Genomic DNA, 13,479 nt, shown 5'->3' on the forward strand with positions numbered 1-13,479 from the left:
GGTTCCTGACTGGACTACATCGCCCATGATGAATCACAAGGGTTTAACTAGAGGGGAGACTAGGGCATCATGGGAGATGTAGTCCAGCCTCATAGCCTGGCCCATAGAGGAGAAAAGAATCATAAAAGGCACCTGAATTAAATTCCCATGAGGCACCATGGCAGCTCATGGAGACAGATTAGTGTTGAACCAAGCCAACATGGAAGATTTTAGATTGGTTCAACATTCCAAATCAAAACATATTAACATTTACTAATTAAATTTGAATCCTACCATATTGTGTCAGACAAGCACCTTCACACAATACTTGATGCTAAAAATTGCAACATCTAACTTCTAGGCTTCTAGGGAAAAAACAGTAACAGAAACAACTTGCAAGTCAGAGAGCCTGAGTTAGGTTATGGAATGAATGGGTAGAAACTACGTACCTCAGAATGCGATCCAAAAAAGCCAGCCTGCTAGCCAATGGGATGCATGGAAAACAGGCCTCACCCCTCATGGAGAGAAGTGCTTCCCAGCAGCCTGGACTATCAGCCGGAGAGTGAGAATGACTTTAGCCCAGTGATTTGGGCACTCACCTGGGATTGGCAAAGCCCTGTTCAAATCCCTTTTCTTCATCAGGTAAAGTTGGACTTGAACCTGTGGTCTCCCACATCCTATGTGAGTGCTCCAGCCACTGGGCTAGAGGTTACAAAAGTAGACTGCTTCCACCAGCTGTCTTGTATGGAGTTAGGAAGCCTCTGAGCATGCCTATCAAATCAGCCCCCAAATACAAAGTTAGGTGTACAAATGCCTATCTTTCTCTGGTTCCTGGATAGCTGGGGTTTAGGCTCCAGGACATCTTTCTCTGCCTAGACTGAGGAAGCAGTGTGCACAAGCATGGGTGTATGTAGGGAGTATGGGTGCCTACAGGATTAGTCACCAGCCACGTGGAATTTTTGTGGAACACATTGGCACCTAAATCTGGGAGTTGGGTACCTAAGTACCTGAGTCTGACCAAGGTCATTTGAGAAAAGCAGCCTGGTTGAGAACAACCACCCACACAAAAAAAGGTTCCCAGCACTTCCTCCCCTTCCTATGCTCTGTGTGTGAAACTGTACCCCCATCCGCACCACCCTCATACCAGCTCTGTCCCCTACAGCAAACAGAACTCCATCCTCCCTTCCCTCCATACAGAACTCTGCCCTCCCCCTGCCTACAACAAACTCAGCCCTCCTACACCACCAAGCCCATCTGCCCAGCTCCTGTAGCTCAGTGACCTGTACTTCCCCATCCAGAAAACCCTGTCCTGGACCCTGCTCCTCCCCGCATACCCTCCCTCAGCAAGAGCCTCATCTGCTCCTCTGTTTCCATGAAAACAGCAAATGCTGTAAATATTATTGCTTTTTGTTCCTGCTCTCACCGCCCTTTTAAATTTATTAATTTAAAACTCCTCCAAATGGCAAGTCTCCAAAGACACCATGTAATGAACAGTGCTTAATTAGTATTTCTGTGCTTGCTCATTAGAGAGCAATTGCTCTTCATTGCAGATAGACCTGTACAGCCCACCATGCCACAGATGGTCAGTTATTTGCTGTGATGGTTTGGTTTTTAGAGGACTCCTTTCCCACCCCATCCCCAACCATCGGCACACTACTGCACTTGTGGGGGGAAAGTAAAAACAGTGTCACAGCTGTCCCAGGAAGGCATCCAACGGAGTCCCTGTCTGTGGCTCACAGAGGTAGAGGGGGGAAAGAAAGAAAAGAAAGGAAAGGGGAGGAAGTAAAAGAGACCATGGGGGGAGGAGAATAATGTCTCCCCATCCCCCATTGGCCAAACAGTTTAAAAGAGGAAGAACATGTTTGGGAAGTTGTTGGACTTAAATGTTCCATGGCAGGGAACCATGGCCAATGGGAGCTCTGGGGGCGGTGCTTGCAGGCAGGGGCAGCACACGGAGTCGCCTGGCCACACCTCCACTTAGGAGCCAGAGAGAGATACCGGCAGCTTCCTGGGAACCGCCTGAGGTGAGCACCACCCAGAACCTGCACCCCGAATCCCCTCCCACACTCCAACCCCCAGCCCTGAACCCCCTCTTGCACTCTAAACCTCCTTGGCCCCAGTCTAGAGCCTGCACCCCAAACCCCCTCCTGTGCCCCAACCCTGATCCCCCTCCCGGAGCCCACACCCTGCCCCTCCTCCCACACTCCAACCCCCTGCCCCATCCCTGAGCCCCCTCTTGCTCTCTGAACCTCCTTGGCTCCAGCCCAGAGCCCCTCATACCAGCCCCCCCCCAAGAGCCCACACCCACAGCTGGAGCCCTCACCACCCACTCCCTGCCCCTCCTGCACCCCAAACCCCTCATCACCAGCCCCACCCCAGAGCCCTCACCTGCTCCTGCACCCCAACCTCAGAACCCCCTCCTTCACCCCAAACCCCTCATCCCTGGGCTCCCCCAGAGCCTGTACCCCCTCACACCCAAACCTCCTGCCCCAGCCCAGTGAAAATGAGTGAGTGAGTGGGGATGGGTGAGAGGGAGGAGGGGGTGGGGCCTCAGGAAAGGGGTGGGGCAAGGGTGTTTGGTTTTCTGTAAATAGAAAGTTGGCAATGCTAGTCAGAAGCAGGGCTGGAGCAGGGTTGGGGTCCCTGTCCCTGAACAGGGTACAGACAAGGCTGAAGCCGGCAGGAACAACACATGGGTGAGACTGGGCAGGAACCGGATTGAGGGCATGCTGGAAGCCTAGGGAGCCTGTGACACCACCAGGCAACAAAGGTTCCTAACCACGTGGTGCTGTTGCACAGGCTAACTGCAGCTCTGGCAGTGGGGGTAAAATACTGGTGCCTTGCGGTCATCTGACCTGAGCTCTGCCCAGGGATAAGCTGCTGCAGCCAGCCTGAGGGCTGAGTCACAGCTAAATGAGCAACCCTGGTCCTGCCTCAGCAAAGGGCATTTGTTGTTCCCTGGCAGTTGGGAGACTTATGGTGGGGCGCACAGTTCCATGGCAACTGGGGTATTCAGTGAAGAAAGGAGAAGGGAACTTATAAAAGAGGAACTAGTTGCAAGTTGCAGTGGGGGAGGTTTAGATTGGATATTAGGAAAAACTTTTTCACTAAGAGGGTGGTGAAACACTGGAATGCGTTACCTAGGGAGGTGGTAGAATCTCCTTCCTTAGAGGTTTTTAAGGTCAGGCTTGACAAAGCCCTGGCTGGGATGATTTAACTGGGAATTGGTCCTGCTTTGAGCAGGGGGTTGGACTAGATGACCTTCTGGGGTCCCTTCCAACCCTGATATTCTATGATTCTATGAACTACTTCCTTTGAAGGGTACAGCGGGAGATGTGTGGGGCAGGGTGTCCATTCTGGAGATCAGGCTTTCCCATTTCATTGGCAGATCTAGCCTTTTAGGAAACTGGGTGAGAAAAAGGAGTGAAACATGACAAAAGCGAATTCTGGGGGCAGCGAGGAGAAATGTTTCTTCATTATCTTTTGGCAGCAGAAGTCGGAAGAGGCCAGAATTCTGATCTACAGCTCCTTGATGGAGAAGCACTGTCTGAATTCCCCAAGGGTAGTGATCACCATAGAGATGCCTCACAAAATCATGTGTTAGAGAAGAAGATGACCTACATTTAAATCAGTCACTCTGAAATGCAGATTTATTGCCTGCGCTACATTTGGCATCATTTTGGCCCTATTAGTATGAAAACTAGTCAGGTAACTGGGCTACCACCAGTTTCCTTGGGAAGCTATTCCTATCGTAATATACATTTTAAATGCATGATTAATAATTATCATACTGATTTTTAAGAAAGATTAGGGCCCCAATCCTATGTATGTGTACTCAGAACTCCCAGTGAAGTAAACAGAACGTGGAGGTACTGAAGGTTCCATGGAATTTGGGGTAGAGGACCTCTTTGGTGAGCTATGAGCCTGGACATTTAGAGCCTGAAGGCTTGGAGAAGTTGGGGGGAGTGAGTGGGGAGGGGGAGATGTCAGTTGGAATGATTGACCCCAATGGTTTTATGGCAGCATGTGGCAGGTGGTGCTGGGAAGCTGTCAGGTGGAATGATGAGGGCCCAGAGTTCCCATGGGAGTTGGTGTGTGTTTAAGGGGGTATGTGGCACCTGAAGTTCCAAGGTGGTTAGTTACAAGATATTGGTGGATCTGTTGGAAAAAGTGGTAGGTTTTGATGTTTCATAACAGCTGGGGCATCAGTGGGAGTTTTGGGTGTACAAGGAATCCAAGGTCAGATCCTTAGTAAAAAGGGGAACAAGTTTAATGGTAGTTCACCGATATCTACCTAGCTTAAATAAGTTCAGTAAATACTGCAGAGACTGAGATGCCCTTCCTTTACTAAAAGGAATACCTAGAATATTGCAAACATGAATGTTTTCTCAATGCAAGTGGCAAGTTTTTAAAGTTTTAAAACAAACGCATGACAATTCTTCACGCAGGCTATGGCTCCACTAGAGAACTTACAGCCACCCCGCTGCAAGCTCTCTAGTGGAGCTGCTACAAGCCAATGAGAGAGAGCTCTCCTGTCAACTTAATTACTCCAGCCCCTGCAAGCAGAGGTAGCTACGTCAGCAGGAGAAGCTCTCCCACTGACTACACCGTCCACACGGACACTTAAATTGGCGTAAGTTGTCACGGGGGGAGGGGCCGACTAATTCACACCCCTGAGCAACATACGTTATGTTGACTTAAGCCATAGTGTAGCCATAGCCAATGACCAATTGTTCCTTTGAAAGGTTTAGTTATTCAAATGAAATGGAATGGAAGTAACTGATTGACCTTTTATCACGTTCAGACAAGGAAAACATGCAGTTCCATTTTTTACAAACTCTTTATACAGTGAAGACCTATACAAATTTGCTAGACTTCAGTATCTTCTCGGACTTGCATCTAATACCATAATTTGGTTTCCCTGGCAGCGAAACACAATCCTCTTGAAGAGAGTATTGAACATCTGACCCTGCATTTGAAGGATAAATATTTAACTGCCAGATCCCATAATGAGACAAGGTGGGCGAGGTAGTATCTTTTATTGGCCCAAAGCCTGTTGCTTAGAGAGACAACAACACTACACAGATCACAGGTCAGGTTTTAGTACCTATTAATGCCTTAAGTATGATTGCAGTTCACCCACCCACGCTAATGCTAACAATATTGATGTCATGCCAGAACACACTGTAAAACAAAGTGACAATTAAAATAATTTTTTTAATGGTGCAGTGATTTTAACCAGCCAAATATAACTCTCCACTTGCAACGCATTAAACATTTTTTTTTTAATTTATTTTTTTGCCTCTCTGTGATCTGAAGTGGGTAGGCTCCTAAATCAAGCAGAGCTATTAAGGTTCTATGGCCATTTTGCAATTACCAGGCAGGGTAGGTATTTATTGTTCTAAAGAAAAGACGAAGCAGCAGCTTTTCTTGTTGCAAATAAAATACTAAGATAATTGGGGGTTTAACGAGGGTGTGATGTGCATCGTAAAGAATCACTTTCTTCTAAAACTGAACGAGGAATTTAGTCTAAGAAAATTATCCTTATTCTGGGTCTGTAGAGCCTCTGCCTAGAACCTTCTCTAGCCTGGCTTCCTTTTTTCAAGTTGATAGTGTCCCTTTAAGATTGTCCTTCAAGAATGGAGGGCACCCCTAGCAATTTACTTGATAAAGAGACCAAAGATGGTCAGAATTTAGGTAGGTATTTTTGGATAATTCAGTTGCCACCTCTAATCAAAACAGGAAGGAGCCACCCAAAGAAGCCCCACATGAAAGCAAAAGGTAACTACAGTTCAAAGAGGTGGTGCTCTGGCGTAGTCAGTAGCACTGCCAAGTGCTACCCAAAGTAGGATACGCATGCAGGCTGACAAGATTATAGACTATCAGGGTCCGAAGAGGCCTCAGGAGGTCATCTAGTCCAACCCCCTGCTCAAAGCAGGACCAATCCCCAACGAAATCCCCCAACCCCCAACTAAATCATCCCAGCCAGGGCTTTCTCAAGCCTTCCCTTAAAAACCTCTAAGGAAGGAGATTCCACCACCTCCCTTGTTAACCCCTTCCAGTGCTTCACCACCCTCCTAGTGAAAAAGTTTTTCCTAACATCTCACCTAAACCTCCCCCACTGCAACTTGAGACCATTACTCCTTGTACTGTCATCTGGTACCAGTGAGAAGAGTCTATATCTATCCTCTTTGGAACCCCCTTTCAGGTAGTTGAAAGCAGCTATCAAATCCCCCCTCATTCTTCTCTTCTGCCGACTAAATAATCCCAGTCCCCTCAGCCTCTCCTCATAAATCATGTGCTCCAGCCCCCTAATCATTTTTGTTGCCCTCTGCCAGACTCTTTCCAATTTTTCCACAGCCTTCTTGTAGTGTGGGGCCCAAAACCGGACACAGTACTCCAGATGAGGCCTCACCAGTGCTGAATAGAGAGGAACGAACACGTCCCTCGATCTGCTTATACAGCCCAAAATGTCATTAGCCTTCAATGAGCGACTTCAATCAAAAATGATAGAAATGGACTTGATTAAATCAGACTGATCCTTACTAGCACTGTTCAACCCACTCACTTGTTCTGTGACAATTTACAATTGAATCAACATGGCCGCTGCCTCTCTACGCAGGGTTTGGGGTCACGGTCTACCTAAGTAGCTCAACCGGTCTGGCCGAACTGCCCTCATTCCCAGAGATCTCTGGGGGTAATGTGGGGGTAGGGATCACTTAACTATGCAGAAGTCCAGGGGCCACTCTAGCTATAGGCAAACTAGACAGTTGCTTAGGGTGGCAGATTTCTGGCCAGTTGTGTAGGGCAGCAGATTGTGATGGAGGGGCTGCCAGGCCACACCTGAGTAGAACTGTGACCTCATGCACTGTGTCACAACATAATCTGCTCAGGTTTGGCCTGGCAGCTCCTCTGCTATGGTGGAGGAGTGACCAGACAAAGTCTGAGTCACATTGCAACTGCCCCTGCCAGAGCACAACTTCACTCACTCAGATTTGCTCAGCTGCCCCTCCATCGTGATCCCCAGATCAAATCCTTTCTCCACTTCAGGCAGAATGGGGAATTGAATCTGGGTCTCCCAAATCACAGGTGAGGTCTCTTATCCCAGTGGTTAGAGCAAAGGTGGGCAGTACCACAACCTCCTCCCCTCCAGCCTTTTTGTGTGGAGTGAGAGAGGCACCTCAATCAGTGTTTTCCAAAGTTCAGGTCGTGACCCAGTACTGGGTTGCAGTATGTAAGGCATTGGGTTGCCTTGCTCAGCACCCAGGGACCCTAGCGGCTCTGGTCAGCACTGCCAACCGGGATGTTAAAAGTCTCGTCGGCGGTGCTGCCCAGCTAAGGCAGGCTAGTGCCTACCCATTTCAACACTGAGCTGCGCCCCAGAAGCAGCCAGCAGCGGGTCTGGCTTCTAGGCAGAGGGGCCACAGGGCTTCGCGTGCTGCCCCCGCCCTGAGCTGGGGCAGGAGAGCGGTGCCTGGGGGCAAGAGCTGCGCGGGGGCGCTTGCATGCCTCCGCCTAGGACCTGGACCTGCTGCTGCCGGCTTCCAGGGTGCAGCGTGGTCCGCAGTGCCAGGACAGGCAGGAAGCCTGCCTCTGCACCCCAGCTGCACTGCTGACTGGGAGCCGTTGGAGGTAAGCCCGTGCCCCAAACCCCTGCCCCAGTTCTGAGCCCCCCAACCACAGAACCTCTTCCTGCACCCCAAACCCCTCATTCCTGGCCCCCCCCAGAGCCTGCACCTGCAGCCCACAGCCTTGACTCCTTGCACCAGCCCTGAGCCACCCCAAATGCAGAGCCCTTCCTGTACCCCAAACCCCTCATCCTGGGCCCCACCCCAGAATCTGCACCCCCAACCCAGAACCCTGACCCCCCTGCACCCCAACCCCCTGCCCCAGCCCAGAACCCCTCTCACACCCCAAACCCCTCATCCCCAGCTCCATTGGGTTGTGGGGATCAACAATTTTCTTCAACTGAAAATTTTCTTCAACAGAAAAAAAGTTTGAAAACCACTGACCTAAATCATTCTCACAAGAGATGATTTAAGTGCCTAAGCTGCATGACTCCAGGCAGTGGGTTGCTAGCAGAGATAGGCACTTATGTCCTGGCTGCAGGAAGATGCCCATCTCCCCGAAAAGAGGTGGGGCTTTGGACACACCCCTCTTAGGCAGCTCTCCATTCAGTGCTGGGTTTTATGATCATATTCTTATGTGCCTCTCTCCCCACACATTGTATAGGGAGACTAGGTGCCTAACTCAGACTGTGTGAATCTCAGTGTTGTTCCTGTGATATTCGAGCAGCCTAGAAGTTAAGCATTGCAATGCTCAGTGTTGCACTGTTTGTCCCTTTGTGGATCTGGGCCTCAGTGTTTCTTTTTAGGGTTGATAGAGAATTTGTAACAAGATGTGGAGCCCGTCTTGCATTTCTTGCACACCCAGAAGTCCCAGTGCCTCTGTAGGAGTTCTGAGAACACCATATACAGGAGTCTCAGGCCTTTAATTTGTCATGCTGGTCACAGGAACAAAATCCTGCTTTAGCTAACAGCATCTTCCAATGGAGTAGGGTTGGGGCTGGTGGGAGGAAGTAAGAGGGCAAGAGGCTAGATGAGAGAAAATAGTTCCGTTATTCTTCAGGTTTGCAACTGACAAAGAATTCAACGTGCACAGTGATATATGGATACCCACAATGCCCTTCCAGCTCTCAATCTATTCACAGCAGTGCTGGGATATGAGCAGTCAGGACAATCTGAAAAGGACAGACAAGTTGATGGGAGCTCCGAGTGTGTCTATCCTTTCCATGCCAAAGTTGTTAAAGGTGATTATGAAGTTAAGTCCTACACTACAGTCAGCATCAAAGTTATTAGGAGTCAAGAGGCCAAAGAATGCAGGGGCTGTCTGATCAGACCACCTGCTTTCTTTATGTACCTCCAAGTTAGCCACCCTCCACCCCACCCCACCCCCTTGCCTTTAAGGTTGAGTACAGCATTTGGTACCATGTGGCAGGAAGAGTGAGTCACAAGGAGATAGCAGGTGCCATTGCAGACCTCAACAGCAGATGCTCCACTGTAAAAATGATTTCAGGATGAGGCTTTTCCCATAATAGCCTACAAACCACACCCCTTTAAACTTGGATCATCTTATTTTGGGGTGATTGGAGTCTATTACATTTAAGTTTTACTCAATATTTCATCATCTTCTCCCTGAGTACTTTGAAAATAACTTTTGGTTAAATGTGATGTAGTGCTGGCTTTCGGGCTAATCCCAGGCTGTGTACCTTTAATTGCCTGTATAGCATTACATTTTGAGAATATTGTTTTGTAGTGAGATCTAAGAGGTAGGGTGTTTATATCTGAGATTTCACCTCAAAATGAGATTTTTGCACAAAATGAGATCCCTCCCCCATGAGTTCAGTGCAAATCCATTCTTGTAGAAAAGTAATTTCACTTCAAAACTGCACTGCATATAAAATGTGGTTCATTTTTAAAGCCAATATGATTTTTCACTGAATGGTTCGTTTTCAAATTAAGAATTCAGTGATTTACCACCACCACCACACCCCCCCTTCCCATTTTGGGGGAGCTTTCTGTTTTGTAACAAATATGAAAACAATTTAGATTCTGACCAAATTTTTGTTGTGAAAGTGTCATTGTATTTTTGAACCTTAAAGTCTAAATTTATCCTTTCCTTTTTCTGTGTGAAGCATTTTGTTATATGAGACAATGGACCTGATTCTCCTCTGGCTTTTACTAATTTTACAGTGGACTGACCCCACTGACTTCAATAGAGAGATTTCTGATTTGCACCTGTGCAAGAGTAAGTCCATTGTATACAAATACATTATTTTGGATAAACCAGAGAGATATTTTGTGCTTGCCCAAAACAAAGATACAAACCAATTGAAAAAGATTGCAGTATGGTTATTAGGTTTCCAACTTCATTGTAAGTTACAATCTTGACAGAAGCCTATGTTTAAGAGGGTTTAGATAGTAATAATTCAACTTACATAAGCTTACATATTCTTTGCTTACACTTACTATTGAATCTTTCTCTTGTACCACTTTAGATTCTTTTTCCAAGTACTTGCTAGTTTTCAAAAACCAGTTTGGTAAAAAGTGTCCATTATTCCACAAACTATACAGGTCCCCTGAATGGACCAATCAATCAGCAAACTGCTTCATTTACAACATAACTGCAGAATTTCCTGTTCTTATTCATATATTGGCTTTGCAATCTACAAACACATGGTGCCCATAAATGTAATGCTCTTCATTTTAAGAGCTAATCTTGCTATCAAAGGGATCTGGGGACTATGATCAATACATAAAGCAATACACTGTGAAGAAAAGAGTGGGTTACAAGTCTCTACTCAAAGAGAACTCAAGTTTTGTTTGAGAGCCATGCAACCCGCAAGCTAATACTTCTCATGTTCAGGCTTTGCTTTACTTTTAAGCTTTTTACTCTAAGCCTTTTTCAGCAAGTGGTTTGGCCAGCTGTCCCATTCCAAAGAAACAAACTACGACGCCAAACAGTCACAAATGATAGCTTTGGGAGAGGGTCATTCGGTAAAGCAGGATATGCTGATGGGCAGGTTGAGGAGACAGTTCAGGCTGGGGTGCATTGCCTGGATTGGAGGGCGGTGGTGGTAGGGTATATGCCTGCCTTTGGCGGAGTCACTGGGGTGTGTCAGGTGCGTTGTCTGCAGTGACCATAGTTTAACAATTTGTGATCAGAAAAAAATATTAACAAAATAAAAATGCTGAGCCCAGTGCCGTTTGCTTTATAGCTCATTGGAGATACATTCATTCCAGTGTTTCAGTGGAGTTGTGGGGGAGAGATTTAAAGGCAGAATTTGCCCTATGTTTGTTTATCATGCATATGAACAGCAAAATAAACTCCCTCTTTTCTTGTAATCTTGAAATACCAAACCCTAATCAATGGCTTCCTCAAATCCAACAGTTTGAGCCTTAGTACAGAAGAAATCTATGTTGTGATCCCTCAGCTCAGTGAGTCCAAGCTATTTCCTAAGAGTATTTACCTCTCACTATGGAGGGCAAATTGGAGGGAAAATGAGACACTTCCAAGCTCCACCCACAAACTAATTTCCAGACCCTTGAGATGCCAAAATGAGACATTGCTTATAGAGGATTGTGCAACTCTTCATAATCTAATTGCCCCTCTATTTTTTTACATGCTTTGATCTGCAATGACATGATTAACAACGCTGGTATTTAAATTTTAATTATTGCACATGATGATGCATCTCAGACTCAGATGAATCTCAGATGCAACAATCACCCAAGAAGTAGCCCCTCACAGCAAGATCCAGCATTGCAGCCACTCCATTCCATCTCCTCCTTCATGCCTGGTACAATGACATGGCCCTCCAGCCATATCACACTCATTTCCATCCCCACTTGCAGGATAATTTGTACAAAAGAAGTAGTGTCCCTCAAATCAAAAGCAATAAACAGAAGATCCTTCTCCCCACCTGAGTTCACCTTCAGTTCCACACTCCAAACTGGAAAGTAAACAGAGCATAAATTCTATCACCCTTCTTGGGCTCAATTTTCTACAGACTCTTCTCCTCCCACTCTGAATCTGTAGAGCTCTTCCCCATTCTCATTACAGAGCACTGGAGTGGAAGATGGCAGCATTCACGGGGCCCACTCTGTTAAGTGAGAATTCACAACGAATGCCATCAACTTGGTGACAGAACATCGCTCAGCGATCTCCAGGTCATCAGAGCAGCTACTCAGCAAATCCTAAAGTTCCTCCTCAGGGCCATACAATTTGCCAAAATGTGAGTACCTTGGAAACTTGCTGAAGACTTACAACATCAATATCCTCATGTCGCAAGAGACCCATGTTGGCAATGATCAACAGGCTAGGTGCTACCATATCTACGGATACAACCTAACAACTAGCCATTATCCTAAATATAGCTTGGCAATATACATCAAGGATCACCACCACCAATTTCAATGTTATTCCACCAACCAAAGAGGAGACTATATTTGCCACAACTATCAAAGTAGGGAAGCTCTGCATTACCAACGTCTATAAAGCCCCTAGCACAAGATGGCCAAAATCCAGCACTCCTATTCTATGACTATATGCAGGTGATTTTAATCGTCACCACACTATGTGGGGCTATAAAACAAATGAAACTGATGGCAAAGATCTCATGGACTGGATATCTGCACAAGATTTACAACTCATCTACAAACTAAAACAACGATCAACTTCCATTCCAGCTGCAGGCAACATGGGTACAATCCAGACCTAACATTCATGTCTAAAGACCAATGTGGTAACACTCTCATCATAACACATGGAGCACTACTGGCATTTCCGAACAGCCAACATAGGCCTATAATGATCTATGTAGGCATAGACATTCCTGTGTTCTTTCTGAAACAGGTACCATGATAGAATTTTGCTAAAGCTGATTGGGATGCCTACAAACAGACTGAGAAGATTGTTGCCAGGATTCTAGTGAGACCGGAATGCTGTCAACGGTTCTCAGGGCTCCTGAAAGTAAAGGAAAGAAGAACATTACCCAAGGCTTCTGAAAAAAGCACACTCCCTGCTGGACAAGAGAGATGCAGGAGTTGCTCCAGCAACTCAATCAGACCATGATCTCTCATACTGCAAAAGCTCTGCTACGCTCCCTTGACACAGCAAGACACCAGCACTGGCTTAACTGCGTGCAAAACCTTGATTTTACACATTCAAGTCCTCAAGCCTGGACACTACTGTGACGTCTTGGGGCCGCTAGTCTCACAGAGTACCAGCCACCAAAAATCCAGAGAAACTCAATAGCCTCCAAACTGCTGGCAAATACAAAAGGACCACTTGATAAACACACAAGAAGAAAAGTGCACTAACTCTACCGAACACTTGCATCAATCCCTGAGGAGAACCTTCCACTGTCAGCACTGAGGAAGTAAAGGGACTTGCCACGATGGAAAAAAGAGAAGGCTGCAGGCCCTGACAGTATTCCGCCAGAATTCCTTCATCATCTCGGTCCCAAAGGACTCCAATGGCTAGCAACATTGTACTCCACTACCTTAAGGACAGTATGGATCCCTGAAATATGGCATGAGGCAATGGTAATTGCCATTCCAAAGCCTGGAAAGCCTCCTGATGAAGCAGGAAGCTAGAGACCAATTTTTGTTCTATGTACAACCTATAAACTTCTTGAATGTATCATCCTCAAAAGAATACGCTCTTTTACTGAGCCAATTATCTCCCTGTCTGACAGACTTTTGGCCAAAACGTAGTTGTTGTGACCAAATTCTGGCACTCAAACTCAAATTGAAGCAGGCTATCAAAAAAAACTAAAGACTGACACAGTATTTGTTGATCCGTCATCTGTGTATGATCATAGAATCATAGAATATCAGGGTTGGAAGGGACCCCAGAAGGTCATCTAGTCCAACCCCCTGCTCGAAGCAGGACCAATTCCCAGTTAAATCATCCCAGCCAGGGCTTTGTCAAGCCTGA

The sequence above is a fragment of the Caretta caretta genome, chromosome 4 (genome assembly GCF_965140235.1).
Source record: "Caretta caretta isolate rCarCar2 chromosome 4, rCarCar1.hap1, whole genome shotgun sequence".
Lineage (NCBI taxonomy): Eukaryota > Metazoa > Chordata > Testudines > Cheloniidae > Caretta > Caretta caretta.